At 46.9% G+C, this 21,095-nt stretch overlaps 2 long non-coding RNA genes across 2 annotated transcripts; one reads left to right on the top strand and one right to left on the bottom strand.

Annotated features, from left to right (window-relative positions):
• Positions 1-327: 327 nt before the first annotated feature.
• LOC134060251 (uncharacterized) lies at positions 328-9,945 on the bottom strand. Its single transcript, XR_009935150.1, has 3 exons — positions 9,691-9,945; positions 1,440-1,497; positions 328-675 (listed from the first exon to the last, which is right to left on the bottom strand). It is a non-coding gene; the product is annotated as an uncharacterized LOC134060251 (long non-coding RNA).
• Positions 9,946-16,939: 6,994 nt separating this feature from the next.
• Positions 16,940-19,373, top strand: LOC134060177 (uncharacterized). The gene is made up of 3 exons (XR_009935137.1): positions 16,940-17,037; positions 18,014-18,071; positions 18,830-19,373. It is a non-coding gene; the product is annotated as an uncharacterized LOC134060177 (long non-coding RNA).
• Positions 19,374-21,095: the final 1,722 nt, after the last annotated feature.

Raw genomic sequence — 21,095 nt, forward strand, 5'->3', positions numbered from 1 at the left:
ACTACTACTGACACTAACTTCGGCCAGCAAGACCACGAAGGATATGCTATTTTGTGTGCTGCTGGTAGAGAATTTTGTGATCACATTGTTGCACAAGCCATGTGCTCAGGTAAACATAACTACACCAGTTGGTCATTTAAAAAAAAACATTGGGAAGCTGCAAAGTGAGATCTACATTATACGGTATGCGCTACAAAGGTTAGTGTCAAAGTACCAACAAGACACATGTTTTATTGAAAAACGTGTGGACATTATAGAAATACAAAACATAGAAAAGTACACACAAAATTAACACAATGAACAAACTATAACCCAATTATCTATATATATATGTGTGTATGTATGTACACTCTGAGCCACCTGTGAAGAGAGCAGGCTCAAAGCAAGTCATGAAGTCCTTGCTGCCAGGGGGAATAAGACCCGGCAGTGGTTGGCAGGGAGGATCCTCAAGGAAGCATGGCAAACCACAGCTATGAGGCAGGGGCTGGAGTACGTGGATCACTACGTGGATCTCTGGCAGGTCAAGGTTTCTTCTGTGGCTTTGTTGTGATCCATCTGGGAGCAAGGTTAGCTTGTGGTCACTAGCCTTCCCTTCCCTGGTGTGACAGTCACTGACACCAAGTCAGACATTTCCGAGGGGAGGACTTGGTGAGACGAATTACCTTAATTGATGTCCTGAAAGACAAATTAGACTTTTTTTTTATCATTCCACATTCATGTACGTTTTTATCATTTCCACATTTATGAACATTTCTTCAATAATGTGTATGTGTGTGCATACATGCATGCATCTCTTGTTCAATTTGGTATTTTTCCATGTATTTTCTTGATTTTGGATTCAGTGATTATTTCTAGAAACTTCACATATTAGATTAGATTAGATTAGATTCAACTTTATTGTCGTTGCAAAAGTAAGTACAACGAAATGCAGTTTAGTATCAAACCAGTAGTGCAATCATTAAAAAGTGCTTATTTTCTTTATAGCAGTATACATATAGATAAAACAACAAATGCAGCTTGATTCATTATGTACATAAAGTGCATAGAGTAATCAGACAGTCCATATTAACAGAATTCTGTATAATAGTGCATTGATGAGGTGCATTTGATAAAGGGCAGTTATCATCGGTAGTCAGACCATCTCTAGTCCATGTGCAAGGGAAAGGGGGGCAGGGGCTAGTGGTGGGTCTTGGTGTTGAGCAGTGTTATGGTGTTTCTGAGCCTGCTGGTGCAACTCCTAGGCTCCTGTAACGTTTCCCAGACGGGCGGTTGGAGAACAGTCCATGACTGGGATGTGTGTGGTCCCTGATGATTTTGTGTGCACGTTGCAGACACTGTGAGTGATGAAGATCAGTGATGGTTGGGAGTGATGTGTCAATGATTTTGTGGGAGTGTATGGGTGTGTGTATGCATAAGAGCAGGGAAGTAGAAATACTCACATGTCAACACAAGCACCTCCAGTTCCTTTATCCTCGTGTGAGCTTGCATCCAATGCACCTGATGCAAACACATAAACAAGTAGAGAAAAACTGTAAGCAACAATGCTAATTAATGAGGACAGTAAATTATGAGTGCTGTGTCACATACCACCACAAGAATATGTGTTTCAGTAAATATGTATTAACTATATGTGTATGGAATAATCTCTCGCTTTAAGCCTACCTTACAGACAGACTTTGACACGATTTGGGAAAGATTGTTGAAAGATTGTAGTCTTTTAACGTATGCCCCTCTGTAGTAATGTGTCCGTCGGATGTATAGACTCAGGTCGAGATGCAAAAGTAGAAGATAACTTCCTTTTTTATTAGGCTACCGGTAGGTTAGACATTCAACATAAACAAAAAAACACTGATCAAACGAAAAACAAAACATGGGACAATGCCCAATAGCTAGGCCCTTCACGCACCATACATAACACAATGTACCCTCTCACGACAGAGGCCATCCCAGACTGAAACGCTCCATACCATTATATTCCATTGGCGCCAACCAAACAGAACAAACAATCAATCAGCGCAACCCCATATTCTCTTAGGCTACACACTATATGCGCACAACACATTACTTTATAACATTCATGTGCAATCATCAATACATTACTACAGTCCCCCAAAATCACGAATAAAACAAAACAACTGAAACACCCCTGTCTCTATGAGCGCTTCCCTTATGGGAGCGCGCCCCGTCCCTTTAAATCGGTCTCACCTCCGACATTCTTGTTGCACCCCAGCACCCCGGAAGACAGGTCGCCATCAGGTAAGGTGAACACACAATACACAATACACCATACACAGACAAACATTGGTACAGTCACCGCGGTTTCATTTAAGATATAAATTCTGCGCGCACGAAACCCGCCACCACTGTCCCGACATTATGCCTTGCATCCCCCGCTACTGAAATAAAGCCATGTTTAGCGCACAGCCTATTCGCTATTTCTTCACATCATACCATGGCACAATACATAGTTATTCCTTCCTTTCCAACATATGCATTTGAACATTTAATTTCTTTGTCTCCTGTATGAGTGTACTGTATGTAATGTCTGTTTCAAGCGCAAACTCCGTTCCCATTGTTCTTACTGGCGGGAATGCGCCCGCTTGCGTGACAGACGCGGTGCGCTCTGTCACATAACCCCCCCCTCAAGAGTCTTCGTCCCCGAAGACCCTTGACAGGTAGTCTGCAGTCACATTCTCGACCCCGGCCCTGTACCGCACAACAAATCTGTACGGCTGTAGGGACAGGTACCACCGCGTTACCCGTGAGTTTGTGTCCTTCATCCGATCGAGCCACTGAAGGGCCCGATGGTCCGTCTCCAGTGTAAAGTCCTTTCCAACAAGATAGTACTTCAATGAGTCCAACGCCCATTTGATGGCCAGGCACTCTTTTTCAAACGTTGAGTACCTTTGCTCTCTGGGAAATAACTTCCTGCTGAGGAAGACCACCGGTTTCTGCTCCCCCGGCTCTCCCTGCAACAGGACGGCTCCCAGCCCCACCCCTGATGCATCAGTCTGCACCAGAAAGGGCTGTGAAAAGTCTGGACTCTGCAAAATTGGACTTTTGGTTAAACAACCCCGTAGATCATCAAAGGCCATAGCACAGTGCTCTGACCACTGCACACGATTAGGGCTGGACTTCCGTGTAAGGTCGATCAGTGCTGCTGCCCTGCTGGAGAACTGTGGTATGAAGCGCCTATACCACCCCACCATGCCCAGAAAGGCCCGGACTTGGCGCTTGGTGGTTGGCACAGGTGTCTCCAGGATAGCACTGACCTTCCCCACTTGCGGCTTGACAGTCCCCCCTCCGATGATGTAGCCCAGATAGTGCACCTCTGCCTGGGCTAAGGCACACTTTTGGGGATTGACAGTCAGGCCTGCTCTTTTCAGCCGCCCCATCACATCCCGCACATGAACCAGGTGCTGTTCCCAGGACTGGCTGTGGATCACCACATCATCAATGTATGCTGATGCGTAGTCCCTGGCCCCGTCCAGCACCTGGTCCATAAGACGTTGAAATGTTGCTGCTGCCCCCTGTAGGCCAAAAGGCATATAAGCAAACTGGTAAAATCCAAAAGGTGTCCGGAAGGCTGTGAATTGCTTTGAGCCCTCCGCCAATGGCACCTGCCAGTACCCCTTGCTCAGATCCAGGGTTGACAGGAACTTGGCATTGCCTAGGTGGTCGATCAAGTCGTCCACCCTAGGCATTGGGTAAGGGTCGAACGAAGAGATTGAGTTCAGTTTTCTGAAATCCATACAGAACCTCAGTGTTCCATCTTTCTTGGGGACAAGGACAATAGGACTGGACCATTCGCTGGTGGATGGCTCTATGACACCCATCTCCCGCATATCCTCAATTTCTTGTTTGATCTTAGGCAGAAGTTGAGCCGGCATGCGGTAACATGGGAGCCTCACTGGCCCTGGTGACTTCACCTGAATCTGATGCTCCACCAGACTAGTCTGGCCTGGGGCCTCACTGAACACTCCTGCTGGAATACAGGCCCTCAGCTCCTCCTGCTGTGCCTTGGAGAGGTGGGACAGCTCGACCCCTGCCCCCTTGGTCTGCGCCACTGGAAAATATTGTTCCTCCACTTCCTCTTCTTCCCCCACTGCCCTGGCAAACAGCTGCTGCCCCACAGGATGCTCCCTGGCCTGCCACTCCCTGAGCATGTTGATGTGGAAGATTTGGTTCTTTTTCTTTTTCCCGGGGGTGGCGATCATGTACGTGACCTTTCCTACTCGGCTAAGGACCTCATAAGGCCCCTGCCACTTGGCTAACAGGCTGCTCTCTGAGGTAGGTAGCAACAGTAGCACCTTTTGCCCTGGTTTAAAGGCCCTGTCCGTCGCTACAGCGTCGTACCACCTCTTTTGCTTGGTCTGCGCTGCCTGCATGTTCTCCTTTACCAGCTCTGTCAGCTGCTGCATCCTGTCTCGCATTCTCAGGACATAGGACAAAATGTTCATTCTCTGCTCTGGCTGCTCACCCTCCCAGGCTTCTTTGAGAACATCCAATGGCCCCCTCACTTTTCTCCCATAGAGCAGCTCAAAAGGTGAGAAGCCTGTAGAAGCCTGAGGAACCTCCCTATATGAAAAGAGGAGGTAGGGCAGCCACTCATCCCAATCCGAGCCAGTCTCTGTGACAAACTTCCTGAGCATGCTTTTAAGAGTCTTATTAAACCGCTCAACTAAGCCGTCTGTCTGGGGGTGATATGGTGTTGTTTTCAGGCCTTTTATACCCAGATACTGATACACCTGCTTCATCAGCTTCGATGTAAAGTTTGTCCCTTGGTCTGTAAGAACCTCCTTGGGTATGCCCACCCTGGACACTAACTGGAGGAATGCATTGGCCACTTGTCTAGCCCGCACATCCCTCAGTGGGAACGCCTCAGGGTATCTTGTTGCGTAGTCCATGATCACTAGGATGTACCTGTTGCCTTTGCGGCTACGCTCTAGTGGCCCGACAATGTCCATAGCCACCCTGCTAAATGGGACATCTATCACTGGCATAGACACTAATGGTGCTCGATCTCTTTTCTTGTTGGGTGCAGTCTCCTGGCATTGTGGGCAAGTTTTGCAAAAGTTCACTATGTCAGTGTACATGTTGGGCCAGTGGAACCTATCCACTATTCTTTCCCAGGTCTTGTTCTGGCCTAGGTGCCCACCCCATCCACTTGAGTGACCTAGCTCCATGACCAACTGACGCAAGTTTTTGGGAAGTACTAACTGTTCTCCCTCTTCCCCATGGCGATACAGAATGCCCCCCTCGAGCTTGAACTTGGGCCCTAGTGCATCACCCTTGTCATCCTCCACCAGGTCTTTAAACAAAGGCTGGACTGAGGTGTCTTCCCTCTGTAACTGTCTGATATCAGTTGGTATGGCCCTATCAAACTCTGCACTTAAAGTAGGCTGTGGATCACTTTCTTTTAGCTGTGTTCCCTGGAACTTCTCTCTCCTCCTTTGACTCTTGGGTTTTGGACGTGAGCCCCCAGGAAAAGGTAATGACTCCCATGAACTAGCCGTAGCCCCTGCCTTACTTTGTGCCCGTGTTATTGCCATGTTACAGCTTTTCTCTGTCTCAACTAAGGAGGCTAACCCAGGAATATCTTTCCCTAGCACCACCTGGTAGGGTAAGTTATCAGCTACTCCAACTGTGACTAGGTAAGACACTCCCTCCACTTCCAGGTAAACCTCTGCTGTGGGGTACGCTACTTCATCACCATGGATACAACGTATGACCAAGTTCTTGTCTGTGTGAACCTTCTCTTGTGCTAGCCACTTACCACTAATCAGGCTTTGGCTGCTGCCTGTATCAATCAGTGCTTCTAGCTGCTTACCATTCACTTTAACCATGGTCATGGATTCCCACCCAACAGAGTCCCCACCTTCCCTCTGCTGAGGCACATAACATATGGGTTTGCTTAGTCTTTCTACTGGGGCAGTTAGGTTTAATGTGTCCTATCTGTCCGCAATAATAACATTTAGCATCATCAGTATTTAGTTTAACACTTTTTGTTGAGACCTCCTGCCCACCCTCATTTCTGACTGATCTTTGAACATTAGGCTCTCTTACCCACCCCAGCTGGTATGGTTTCTGTCCCCGCCGTGCTGTAATGAAGTCCTCTGCTAAAAGCACGGCTTCTCTGGTCGACCTGGGGTTATGTTCTTTGATCCATAGGCAGACCTCACTGTTGACCATCCGGAGGAACTGCTCCAGGACGAGCATGTCTCCGATCTCCTCTTTTGAGTGTGCCTGAGGACACACCCACTTGTTGAACAGCTCCTTCAGCCTAGTGAACAGCTCCCTGGGCGATTCACCAGGCAGTACTGGAGAGTTACGAAACTGGTGTCTGTATGTATCTGAATGTATTTCGTATTTCTCCAAGATAGCTTGTTTGACTTTGTCATAGTCCCATGAATCTGTAATATCCATAGCCAAGTAAGCTGTTCTCGCCTTCCCCGTAAGCAACGGTACCAGGTTTAATGCCCATTCAGCCTTTGGGCACTGACTGATGGCTGCAATTCGTTCAAAAGTAGCCAGAAAGTGCTCAATATCCTCGTCCCCCGTGAGGCGTTGCATTTTTGGACCCTTCCATTTGGTGAACTGCCGATCCTGCTCTGTTGCTGCTGGAGCCGTCACCGCTGCCGCTGCTTGGCCCCCTGTTGCTGCTGGAGCCGTCACCGCTGCCGCTGCTTGGCCCCCTGTTGCTGCTGGAGCCGTCACCGCTGCCGCTGCTTGGACCCCTATTGCTGCTGGAGCCGTCACCGCTGCCGCTGCTTGGACCCCTGTTGCTGCTGTAGTAGATGTTGCCACTGGACCTGCCGCTGCTGCTGGAGTAGGTGCCGCTGTCCGACCTGCCGTCGCTGCTGCTGCCGCCGCTGCCGCTGTCGCTGCTGCTGCTGCTGCACTCCCGGTCCCTGGCCCTCCATCCCAGATCGGCGTACCTCGAGCTGGACTTGGGGCTCTGGATACTGGCGCCGACGTGGAGAGTCCTCTTCCTCTCTCCTGTCTTTCTCGCTGGACTTCGCCTTGCAGGAGGGCAAATTGTTGCGACATATTCTTCCATCGCTGTTCTTGTCTTGCTTGTTCTCGAACATAGCGTTCTTCTTGTTGCTTTTGTTGCTGCATAAATTGCATAAACATTGCTTGAAGATTGTCCAGTGTTTCCCCCTCGTCCTGCGTCTGGTCATCAGCGCTTTTCGCCTCGGTCCCGTCGTCTTTCTTTTTGTGTGCTTTTGGACCCATTTTACTTTGACATCTCCGCCTGGTCTTAGACACTTGTTGTTTTTTCCGCTGCCACCAAATGTAGTAATGTGTCCGTCGGATGTATAGACTCAGGTCGAGATGCAAAAGTAGAAGATAACTTCCTTTTTTATTAGGCTACCGGTAGGTTAGACATTCAACATAAACAAAAAAACACTGATCAAACGAAAAACAAAACATGGGACAATGCCCAATAGCTAGGCCCTTCACGCACCATACATAACACAATGTACCCTCTCACGACAGAGGCCATCCCAGACTGAAACGCTCCATACCATTATATTCCATTGGCGCCAACCAAACAGAACAAACAATCAATCAGCGCAACCCCATATTCTCTTAGGCTACACACTATATGCGCACAACACATTACTTTATAACATTCATGTGCAATCATCAATACATTACTACAGTCCCCCAAAATCACGAATAAAACAAAACAACTGAAACACCCCTGTCTCTATGAGCGCTTCCCTTATGGGAGCGCGCCCCGTCCCTTTAAATCGGTCTCACCTCCGACATTCTTGTTGCACCCCAGCACCCCGGAAGACAGGTCGCCATCAGGTAAGGTGAACACACAATACACAATACACCATACACAGACAAACATTGGTACAGTCACCGCGGTTTCATTTAAGATATAAATTCTGCGCGCACGAAACCCGCCACCACTGTCCCGACATTATGCCTTGCATCCCCCGCTACTGAAATAAAGCCATGTTTAGCGCACAGCCTATTCGCTATTTCTTCACATCATACCATGGCACAATACATAGTTATTCCTTCCTTTCCAACATATGCATTTGAACATTTAATTTCTTTGTCTCCTGTATGAGTGTACTGTATGTAATGTCTGTTTCAAGCGCAAACTCCGTTCCCATTGTTCTTACTGGCGGGAATGCGCCCGCTTGCGTGACAGACGCGGTGCGCTCTGTCACACCCTCATTCAAACTACTCAAAAGACTACAATCTTTCAAGAATCTTTCCCAAATCTTGTTAAAGTCTGTCAGTGTAAGGTAGGCTTTAGTTTTAAAAACACACTAACACAATATGCTGTCTAAACCGAGCTAACATTTCTAGCTATTCATGGGTCTCATCAGGTCTCTTTCCACAGGTGTATCAAATCAACCTAGATTATGAGTGCTGCGTTAGTGCACCTGTCGAAAGTGACCTAATGAAACCCATGAATAGAGAGCCGAAGTCCCGCCCTTCTACTTCCGGTCTATGGGACCTATTTTTCGATTTTTAATGCATGGGAGTCAATGGAGAGATAACAATTATTTTTTGGTCCCGTTCGAGTTGGACCGTGCATTTCACATATGATGTGTGGGAATTTAAAAGATAATTTTCCACATTAATAAAGTTCTGTTTTTCGTTAGACTTTAAAAGTTATGTAAGTTTTGTGCGAATCCGTTCAGTGGACTACATCTCTTGTCTCAAGCGATGCACGTCACCAACTAGCAAACGAGAGGCTGGCTAGTTAGCTAGCTACTATGCTAGTTAACGGTTACATCTTGCTGCCAGCTAAGTCACTTAACAGCAGTGTTTGTACAGTCTATGAATGAAATACAACTTATCTGGTGTGTTTAATCCTCTGACTCATGATATTTTCATCGGCAAGGGGGAAGCTCAAATAAGACCTGTTGCTGGCGCCCGTGGCTGTGAATTGGTCTAACGTCACTAACGCGACTGATGTGTTTGTAGTCGTTGGAAACACGATCTTTCACAATGTTGTAATTCACTAGTTACAACATACTTTTCAAATGTCTTTACATGAAAAATTGTCATTAAAATTGACAAACATCATATGGGTAATTCAAGGCACAAGACAATCGGGACCAGAAAATAATTTATATTTCTCCATTGACTGCCATTAAAAAAAAATCCAAAGATAGGTCCCATGGAGGCAAACGGAAGGGGCGGGACTTCGGCTCTCTATATCTTTGCTTTGTTACTTAGGGCAATTTATTGGCTCTGTACACTAGATAGAGACAAAGTCCCGATGTCAAAAAGCAATTGTATTAACGTGTAACGTTAGCAGGCACCGAAATCCTGCCCTCCTCCGTGCACACACAGGCTGGTGTTTTCAGAAAAAAAGCTGGAAGCTAAAATCGACCTGAAACCGAGCAAACTGGCACACAGCAGTCGCCCACGGTTTTAAGAAGCTCAAAACACAGTTGCATGCATTGTATTTCTTACGTTTTGGTATGATTGAAGTGCTCATTAGTCAGTGCTTTTCTGACAGCTATGACAACGAAGAGACGGCAAGAAACACGTTCGCCAACCATAAGACAAACACGGAAGTTCGTCTATATCTAGTGCACAGAGCCAATAAAAACCTCCAAACAAACATAATATATTTGCAAATGTACATCTGGCTATTTATCTCCTTGCCAATTCATTTAACGCTACTCAATGGGGATAAAAACTTACCGGGACGGTCGTTCGTTAGTTCGTTGTCCGAAGCAAAGCTAGCTAAGCTAGCAACAGCAACATCTTCCTTTCCACACGGTTGGACTTCTCAAACAACCCCAGTCCCTCGTTGTCGTCGTGAAAACAGACGTCCTGGCTTGGGTTGTGTCAGAGACCGTTGAACAAACACAAGGCACTGTCTTATTTAACTCTACATGGCTTTACTTAAAGCGCTAACGTTAGAAGCTAGCTATTCCGAACAGGTCGCTAATACGAAAATGCTATGCTACAAACAAGTGACATTATAGACGTTAAATAGTGTTCCCTCCTCCCTCTTCGTGGCTTGAATCCATTTTCTTCGACGGCCCACATCAAGGAGAAATGTACGAAAGCTAAAAGCGGGATGTTTCTGTTTGATACCGGTTCACAGAGTTTTATTACACCACCTCTAGCTTCTCTGCTCCCCCGTGGTCATTCACTATGAACGGCGATTACCCTGACCGGAAGTTTAGTTCCAGGGACCGGAAAGGAAAGCCGAAAGACGCCATTTTAGCGTGAGATAGGCTAATGCGCATATTTCTACTGCGCTAGATGGTTTTCCATCAACAGTTGTAGCGAATTGAACACTTCTAGCGAATTTATCAAAGGTAGCAAATGGTACACCATTGTGTGGTCTTTGAATGCGCGAGATAGAATTCAGATTTTAGCGCAGACTTTGTGAACATTCTGAGCAGGCGTCACAGTAACTTATATCGCTACAAACCTTTTCCATCACATTTATATCGATTTAACTCTCCTTATTCCACTGCTCGGTTGAGCTAATGTAGCCTATCTCACGCTAAAATGGCGTCTTTCGGCTTTCCTTTCCGGTCCCTGGAACTAAACTTCCGGTCAGGGTAATAGCCGTTCATAGTGAATGACCACGGGGGAGCAGAGAAGCTAGAGGTGGTGTAATAAAACTCTGTGAACCGGTATCAAACAAAAACATCCCGCTTTTTGCTTTCGTACATTTCTCCTTGATGTGGGCCGTCGAAGAAAATGGATTCAAGCCACGAAGAGGGAGGAGGGAACACTATTTAACGTCTATAATGTCACAGTTGTTTGTAGTGTAGCGTCCGAGGTAAGGCTCACTTAAGAACATACACTGATACGATACTTCTTTTGGAGGAGACAACAAGCTCTCCGTTTAATGGCGGCTCACCACAACTAACAACAACCCCACACACGCACTCTCACACCGGAACCTCAATCACACCAGTCATCACCATGGTAACTCATAACAAATCTCCCCTTCTCATATTAAATGCTACATTCTTCCCCCCCATCAAAAAGGAACGTCCTCGTTTCTTAAGAAAGAACAAAATCGAAGAAAGACAGAGTGAGAAAAAAAAAACACACATCCTGTCATAAACTCACATCCACGATATAATAACTCCAAAGCAGTTACACATCACTACACATCACACTGAACTTGCCCCGCCCCTTAAAGCTACAATAAAACAGATCAAAACATTCTGCCCTGAGTATTGTGTAACAGAACAAGCAAGAGGGTGGGTTGAGAGAGAGAGAGAGAGAGAGAGAGAGAGAGAGAGAGAGAGAGAGAGAGAGAGAGAGAGAGAGAGAGAGAGAGAGAGAGAGAGAGAGAGAACGTGCATGTGTGTCCCGTCGTGATGTCAGTCCATGACGAAGTCCCTTAGTCGCTGCGGGAGTTGGAGAACTCTTCCAGCTCTTGAGGTCCTCTCATCAGCAGGCGATGAAAACCCGCCACTCACAGCAGGTTGGTCAGGATCCAGATCTTCCACATGCTCCGGGAGGGCTGTGCTGGTGCTCTCCAGGTCATCCACAGGAGATGCTGGGGGGCCAGCAGCCACAGGTAGGCCCCTGGGAGAGACAGGCCACGGTAAGGTGTATGGGCGCAGTCGGTTATAATGAGCCCTCACACGGGGAGAGTTACCCTCTAATGGACTTGCCAGTTCGTAGGTGACACCAACTTCACCCGAGACATCCAAACGTCCCTGCACTCTGTAGGGCCCCTTCCAATGAGGAGCCAACTTGAGACGGCTCTCTGTAGGGTCGTGTAGCCACACAAGGTCTCCAACGTCATATGGACGGTGTCTCATGTGAACATCATAGTGGGCCTTCTGACGCTCCTGTGCCACAGTCGCATTGTCTGTGGCTCTCTTGAAAGCAGTTTCCAATCCTGCCCTGAGGGAGGCAGCAAAACTCGCTGGGCAAGCATTTCCCCAGCCTGTCCCTGTCGGAGGACCAAGGAGCACATCAGCTGGGATCCTCGCTTCTCTGCCATGGGTGAGGAAGAAAGGGGTGAACCCTGTGCTGGCATGCACACTAGTGTTGTAGGCAAAAGCGACCTGTTTCAGAAAAGAGTCCCACTCCCCTTCACAGGAGAGAAGGGTCTTTGCCAACTGGTCAATTACAGTTCGATTCAGTCTTTCGACCATGCCATCTGAGCGAGGGTTGTATGGCGTAGTGCGAGTCTTTTTTATGCCCAGTAGCTGACACATGTTCCTGACTAGCTCAGACTCAAACTGCCTCCCCATATCTGTATGCAATGTCTCCATTACTCCATGTTCCATAACATATTCATTAAACAGACAAGAGGCCACTGTCAGTGCTGTCTGGTCAGGGATGGCATACAAGTTGACATATTTGGTATAATAGTCTTCTACAGCCAGCACATATCTGTTTCCCCGTGATGTCACAGGCAGCTCTAAAATGTCCGCAGCCACCCGCTGGAAAGGTCTTACTGCCTGCGAGCTCATCAAAGGTGCCTGGTATTTAGGAACAGGTGACTTCCTCCTCTGGCATGCATAGCACTCCTCACACCACTTCCGTATGTCACGGTGCATGCTAGGCCAAAAACACATACGCCGTGCTCGTGCCAGGACCTTTTCAAAGGCCAGATGACCCACAAGTGGGCCTCCATGCAGCTGCCTCAGGAGCTCTGGGACCAGTGCAGCTGGAATGACTGTTTGTGCTATCTGCCCAACCCCAGGTTGCTCCAGCATGCGGCATAGCAGTCCATCAACCAAGGTAAGAGCTGGGAACTCACTCCACAACCGCCTCACTGTCAGAGGGGCCTTTTTCACCTTCCACCTCAGGGGTCTTTGGCCACTCTCCACCCATGACATCACCACGCTGATATCAGTGTCATTTCTCTGCATGTCTTCGATTGAGGTGCCATCCTGAGACAAGGAGTACAGCATACGGTGGTCTGGTTCAGTGTCAGACTCTGGCTGGGAAGGCTGCTCACCTGCCAATGGACTGACAGGAACCTGAAGAGGAGTGTCTACTATACACACAGCAGGAACACTGCTGGCAACATCAGTTTGCGTTGCAACATGTATGTTCATGGGAGGGGCCTGACTGGCAGCATCAATGTCATCATCCGAGGACCGTCGGCGAGACAGGGCGTCTGCATTCGCATGTCGTGAACCCTCTTTATGAACTATCTCCCAGTCATAAGGGTCAAGTTCCAGGGCCCACCTGGTGCGTCGTCCTGTTCTGTCATTAGCCAGGGAGAGACGTCGTAGTCCAAGCAGGGGCCTATGGTCAGTTACAATTGTGAACGACTGAAGCCCCAGGTAATGTCTGAAGTGACGCACAGCCCACACAATGGCCCACATTTCTCTATCAAAGGTAGACCATTTCCGCTCTGCTGCTGTGAGGGAGTGACTAGCAAAGCCCACCACTCTCTCAACATCATCTGACTTCTGAGCCAATACAGCACCCACTGCCACCTGGGATGCATCTGTATATAATGCGAATGGCAGCGAAAAGTCTGGATGAGCCATCACTGGTTCCGAGCAAAGGGCATCGCGCAAAAAGTCAAATGAAGCCTGGCACTCTGGCGTCCACTGAAAAGGCACGTCTTTGCCCATCAAATGGTTAAGTGGGGCAGCTCGTTGTGCAAAGCCCTGGATGAACCTCCTGTAGTATGAGCTCAGTCCAAGAAATGCACGTACCTCCGTTGCTGACCGTGGGACAGGCCATGACTGCACCTTTTTGATGTTGCGTGGATCAGGGCGTAGCCCTTCATGTGAGATCACATGGCCAAGGAACACAACATGATCCCGGGCCAGGTGGCACTTCCTTGCGTTCAGCCTCAGTCCAGCTCCCTCTATCCTCTTAAGGACCTCATCCAGGTGTGCGAGATGGTCACAAAAAGAGCGGCTGTATAGAAGTATATCGTCCAAATAAACCATGCAGATGTTCCAGGGGAGGCCTTTCAACACCAGCTCCATAAAACGCTGGAACGTAGCGGGAGCGTTGGTAAGACCCATGGGCATGGAACAGAACTGGTATAATCCACGGCCCGTTGTGAAAGCCGTCTTTTCACGATCTTCTTCTGCTACCTCCACCTGCCAGTAGCCGTCCGAAAAATCAAGCGTACTAAACCATGTAGCTCCCGACAACGCATCCAAGGTATCGTCGATGCGCGGCAGAGGGTGGGAGTCTTTGATGGTGACAGAGTTAAGCCTCCTATAATCCACGCAAAACCTCCATGAATTGTTCTTTTTCTTCACGAGAATTATAGGAGATGACCAGGGACTACAGCTCTCCTCTATCACCCCATCCTCCAAGAGAATCTGCACCTGCCTGTCAATTTCCCGCCTTTTCTCAGGAGCTGTGCGGTAGGCACGTTGTTTAACTGGTGGATGGTCGCCAGTGCGGATGTAGTGCTTGATAGGGCCACGTGCTATTTGTTGTGTGCGTCCCGGTCGGAACACCTCCTGGCGCTCCTGCAACAAAGACTCCAACTTCTGCCTCTGTTGTGGTGTGAGAGGCGAATCAGACAAATCAGGCAAAAAGGGAGCCGCTGCACTGCACTGTCGCACGTCCACTGGAGTGGCAAGGTCACTTTCATTGACATGATAGCACAGGCCAAGGTGTGATCCCGGATGGAGTGTCAATGTCTGTTCGGTGGGGTTGAGCAGCCGGGCCACAGTCCTACAATTACTGACCTGGGCAACAGTACGGGCCATCACCAGCTGCTTATTATCTCGTATTTCAGGTTCCAGGTAGCCCACATATGAGCACACAGGGGCCCCTGTATTGTCTGATGTCTCTAAGTGCACTGCCACAATCATCTCACTGAGAGGAGGTACAGTAACAACAGTGGAAACAGAAACATTGCAACAATCAGGGACAAAGTCACTGGTACGCATCAGGGGAATGATAATGTTTCTCAACTGAATTGAGCCCTGGGCTATATCTAGAATGGCATGATGGTGACACAAAAAGTCCCAGCCCAGCAACACATTCTGTGTGGCGTCACGTACAACATGTACCACTTGTTCCCAGCACTCGTTACCCATATGTATAGACAGCGACAGAGTCCCCAGTGTGTCTAATAGTTGCCCATTGACAGCCCTAGCTAGTATGTACTGCTTATTCAAAACACGTCTGCGAAGTGAGGGGATAGACATTCTGAAACTGTCTGTGATCAGTGACACACTGGAACCTGTGTCCATTAGAACTGTGACCTCGTAACCCTCAATGAGTCCTCTAACATATGACGTGTGCTTAACAGGGTCGCCACAAGTCTGGCTATTACAAGGGAAAGTAGCAGACATGTCAACAGGATTGCGGCGATGGCCCTCCACAGGCAAAACTGGCGTCTGGGCCACGACGCCAGTCACTAGCAGTTTTCCTGTTCTCGTCTTGTATGTGCAGGGGAGGGAGAGCGGCGCCCCGGGGACAGAAACCTAACCCCCCGTCTGGAATTCCCCTCCGTGTCACGAGAGGTCCAGGGTCCAGCTGCTGTCGTCCGAGCATCCAACCTCTCCTGAGATGACCAGGGCTGGGCCTGTGAATTGCCCCAACGCTGTGGAGAACGCCCCCTCGAATTGAAATCAGCAGCCGCTGAACGGCAGCCATACTCCCCACAGTCACACCTGCAGCCTCCGCGTGATGATCGATATGGAGAGAGACTACGTTGATCATTGCCCCTGGCACGGTAAGTGTCTGGTCTGTCGTATCCTGCCCTGCGGCTACTGCCTTTAATGTCCCGCAACTCCGTCTGTAGATTGTCCACTTTCAAAGACAGACGTTCGACCGCACTCAGGAGTCCGGCTGACATTGTAGAATTGCGGTCAACAGAATCCAAAGCTGAAACATTGGTATGCAGAGGGGTCATTTGGGGAACCTGTGCATTCACACACAGAGCCTGCCTTGCCCGCTCACAGCGTGCTGCAATTGCCATGGCCTCCTCTAAATTACTGGCCCCCATCTCGTGACACTTAGTCTGTAAGGCCGGGTCAAGGCCTGCAAGAAAACGGCGGAATTTTTCCCCATCTTTTGCAACTTTATCATACTCTGGAAACGCCTCCAGCACCAGTCTTGAGATTTCGGCTGCATACACCTCTAAACTTTCATTTGCATTCCTGGGGCGAGCATTCAGACATGTCTGGAAATACAGAATAAATTGTTTCTGTCCAAAGGCATCCAATAGCCTTTCTTTTGCACTCTCATAGTCACCTTGAACATCAGATGGTAAACTGTCCCACAGAATAAATGCAGCCCCGTCCAATCTAGTTGGTAGCAGTGTAGTAAGAGTAGCAAAATAGCGTGTTCCCGTACCTCCCCTTGTGTGCGCCCGCACGGCTGCTTCAAACTGCTTGCTCCATGTTGCAAACGACTTCGTGCCGTCGCCCTTGAAGGGAGGGGGGAGTTCAATCTTCATATTGCTACTGAGCACGTCAGTGTCAGCGCGTTGCGATGCACTGAACTTAACTGCATCCTCATCCCAGTCGCGGTGGTCGCGGTAAGTTCTGTAGCTGAAGCTGTCCATGACAAAATATCTGTCAGTGTTCCGATTAATCCGGAAAAAGTTCGAAAGAAAAACACGAGTCCTTTTAAACACCGCTGTCACCAATGTAGCGTCCGAGGTAAGGCTCACTTAAGAACATACACTGATACGATACTTCTTTTGGAGGAGACAACAAGCTCTCCGTTTAATGGCGGCTCACCACAACTAACAACAACCCCACACACGCACTCTCACACCGGAACCTCAATCACACCAGTCATCACCATGGTAACTCATAACAAATCTCCCCTTCTCATATTAAATGCTACAGTAGCATAGCATTTTCGTATTAGCGACCTGTTCGGAATAGCTAGCTTCTAACGTTAGCGCTTTAAGAAAAGCCATGTAGAGTTAAATAAGACAGTGCCTTGTGTTTGTTCAACGGTCTCTGACACATCCCAAGCCAGGACGTCTGTTTTCACGACGACAACGAGGGACTGTGGTTGTTTGAGAAGTCCAACCGTGTGGAAAGGAAGATGTTGCTGTTGCTAGCTTAGCTAGCTTTGCTTCGGACAACGAACTAACGAACGACCGTCCCGGTAAGTTTTTATCCCCATTGAGTAGCGTTAAATGAATTGGCAAGGAGATAAATAGCCAGATGTACATTTGCAAATATATTATGTTTGTTTGGAGGTTTTTATTGGCTCTGTGCACTAGATATAGACGAACTTCCGTGTTTGTCTTATGGTTGGCGAACGTGTTTCTTGCCATCTCTTCGTTGTCATAGCTGTCAGAAAAGCACCGACTAATGAGCACTTCAATCATACCAAAACGTAAGAAATACAATGCATGCAACTGTGTTTTGAGCTTCTTAAAACCGTGGGCGACTGCTGTGTGCCAGTTTGCTCGGTTTCAGGTCGATTTTAGCTTCCAGCTTTTTTTCTGAAAACACCAGCCTGTGTGTGCACGGAGGAGGGCAGGATTTCGGTGCCTGCTAACGTTACACGTTAATACAATTGCTTTTTGACATCGGGACTTTGTCTCTATCTAGTGTACAGAGCCAATAAATTGCCCTAAGTAACAAAGCAAAGATATTCATGGGTTTCATTAGGTCACTTTCGACAGGTGCACTAACGCAGCACTCATAATCTAGGTTGATTTGATACACCTGTGGAAAGAGACCTGATGAGACCCATGAATAGCTAGAAATGTTAGCTCGGTTTAGACAGCATATTGTGTTAGTGTGTTTTTAAAACTAAAGCCTACCTTACACTGACAGACTTTAACAAGATTTGGGAAAGATTCTTGAAAGATTGTAGTCTTTTGAGTAGTTTGAATGAGGGGCATACGTTAAAAGACTACAATCTTTCAACAATCTTTTCCCAAATCGTGTCAAAGTCTATCTGTAAGGTAGGCTTAAAGCGAGAGATTATTCCATACACATATAGTTAATACATATTTACTGAAACACATATTCTTGTGGTGGTATGTGACACAGCACTCATAATTTACTGTCCTCATTAATTAGCATTGTTGCTTACAGTTTTTCTCTACTTGTTTATGTGTTTGCATCAGGTGCATTGGATGCAAGCTCACACGAGGATAAAGGAACTGGAGGTGCTTGTGTTGACATGTGAGTATTTCTACTTCCCTGCTCTTATGCATACACACACCCATACACTCCCACAAAATCATTGACACATCACTCCCAACCATCACTGATCTTCATCACTCACGGTGTCTGCAACGTGCACACAAAATCATCAGGGACCACACACATCCCAGTCATGGACTGTTCTCCAACCGCCCGTCTGGGAAACGTTACTGGAGCCTAGGAGTTGCACCAGCAGGCTCAGAAACACCATAACACTGCTCAACACCAAGACCCACCAGTAGCCCCTGCCCCCCTCTCCCTTGCACATGGACTAGAGATGGTCTGACTACCGATGATAACTGCCCTTTATCAAATGCACCTCATCAATGCACTATTATACAGAATTCTGTTAATATGGACTGTCTGATTACTCTATGCACTTTATGTACATAATGAATCAAGCTGCATTTGGTGTTTTATCTATATGTATACTGCTATAAAGAAAATAAGCACTTTTTAATGATTGCACTACTGGTTTGATACTAAACTGCATTTCGTTGTACTTACTTTTGCAACGACAATAAAGTTGAATCTAATCTAATCTAATATGTGAAGTTTCTAGAAATAATCACTGAATCCAAAATCAAGAAAATACATGGAAAAATACCAAATTGAACAAGAGATGCATGCATGTATGCACACACATACACATTATTGAAGAAATGTTCATAAATGTGGAAATGATAAAAACGTACATGAATGTGGAATGATAAAAAAAAGTCTAATTTGTCTTTCAGGACATCAATGAAGGTAATTCGTCTCACCAAGTCCTCCCCTCGGAAATGTCTGACTTGGTGTCAGTGACTGTCACACCAGGGAAGGGAAGGCTAGTGACCACAAGCTAACCTTGCTCCCAGATGGATCACAACAAAGCCACAGAAGAAACCTTGACCTGCCAGAGATCCACGTAGTGATCCACGTACTCCAGCCCCTGCCTCATAGCTGTGGTTTGCCATGCTTCCTTGAGGATCCTCCCTGCCAACCACTGCCGGGTCTTATTCCCCCTGGCAGCAAGGACTTCATGACTTGCTTTGAGCCTGCTCTCTTCACAGGTGGCTCAGAGTGTACATACATACACACATATATATAGATAATTGGGTTATAGTTTGTTCATTGTGTTCATTTTGTGTGTACTTTTCTATGTTTTGTATTTCTATAATGTCCACACGTTTTTCAATAAAACATGTGTCTTGTTGGTACTTTGACACTAACCTTTGTAGCGCATACCGTATAATGTAGATCTCACTTTGCAGCTTCCCAATGTTTTTTTTAAATGACCAACTGGTGTAGTTATGTTTACCTGAGCACATGGCTTGTGCAACAATGTGATCACAAAATTCTCTACCAGCAGCACACAAAATAGCATATCCTTCGTGGTCTTGCTGGCTGAAGTTAGTGTCAGTAGTAGTGGGGTGAGTGGAACATATTAGCAAAAGTCTCTGAACCTGAACTCGTGGAACAACAACTAAAACTCTGGTGAAAGAAATAAGAGATTTGTCTTGCATAGTGTTGCAACAATTTACCAATTAGGTGTGTTTCAATGTGGAGATGTTTTGGATACCATACAAATGATGACCATATTAAGGACAGACAGGCACACAAGGCACTTAAAAAATGATATACCTGCTTGGCGTTTTATGTAAGCTTGCCTTTTAGGGACACTCGCAAGTTAGGCTCCCTATTGTAGACTACTGTTTAGCCTACACAGGAAGGTGCATATTAATACTGCAAGATACTCAAAGTCGCCCAGGTCTTACATTGTTGCACGGAATGTGTATCAATCAACTAGGCTTCAGTGATGTTTAACAAGAAACACGGGGTAAGTATAGCGTTTGTTATAGCTATTAGGCTATTGATGCATGCTCTAGACAAGTCGTTTTGATGGAGATGCGTATGTAAACAATAGTTATTTCGGTGCCGTTGTTCCTTTTGCCCCTGACAGATTCAATGTTAAAAACACCTTGTTTGCGGCTCCTCGATCTTTCTAAGAGATCGGTAGCACAATGATCTCACAACGTCAGGCCTACTACTTTGAAGACCATACAAAGATATGCACATAAAATACTTAATAATTTTGTTACACAGCTTTATTGAAGTGCAATACAAGCTATGGGTTTTGATCTGACGTTAGCCATGTAGCTAGCTGACATCAACATTACCTTCACAACTATACAGATTGTTCATGGAACGATTTATATCCACAATCCAATATTGAACGTGTAGTAGAAGTACATGATACTTGTTTCGTTACGCTGCTTTATTGAAGTGCATTTACAAGCTGTTGTGTCTTATATCTAGTAGCCTATCTGGCTATCTGGTATTAGCCGTCTAGCTAGCCGACTGACCTTTGCCTTCATAATTATATATAAATTGTACATGGGACAATATCCCCGGTCCAGTTTGGATCGCTTAGTTTTCGTGTGGAGTTCCACAATTTCCTCCACCTGTGATAGACTTATCTTTTGAAAATGCCGCAAATTCCTTGTAAACTTGTACATCGCTCCGATTACATTGGACTCTCCATAAGACAGTGTTGACCGGAAGTAGCTCGACACCTAGCGAATATTCAAAATGGCGGCGTGATATAGGCTAACTTTAGATATACGCACGGCTATGAAGTAGTTCCATTGTTTTTGACCGTATTACGCTTGAATATTAATTCGCCAAACTTGTTGTGAAGTTTAAATGCACTGTCACGTTACATACAAGCTGTAAAATACAGACGTTCAGATCATAGTAACGTTTAGCATATGACAGAGGTGTCACGCTGGGTTTCCACAGGGCATGTCACCACGCGAAATACGCCTGTTAAAATTTCGCCCAAGGGGGGTGGTCGCACACCTAGCGTTTCGGTTGAGTGACAGGCAGGATACTCGTTGAAAACGGTGGTCAACAGTAGCTCAACAGGTTAGCTTAGTGGTTAGTTAGCGAGACAGTCTAGTGCTTCAGATTATATCCAGTGGTTTATCTAGCCCAATTATGTTCAAGTGGCATACACACAAC

The sequence above is a fragment of the Sardina pilchardus genome, chromosome 16 (genome assembly GCF_963854185.1).
Source record: "Sardina pilchardus chromosome 16, fSarPil1.1, whole genome shotgun sequence".
NCBI lineage: Eukaryota > Metazoa > Chordata > Actinopteri > Clupeiformes > Clupeidae > Sardina > Sardina pilchardus.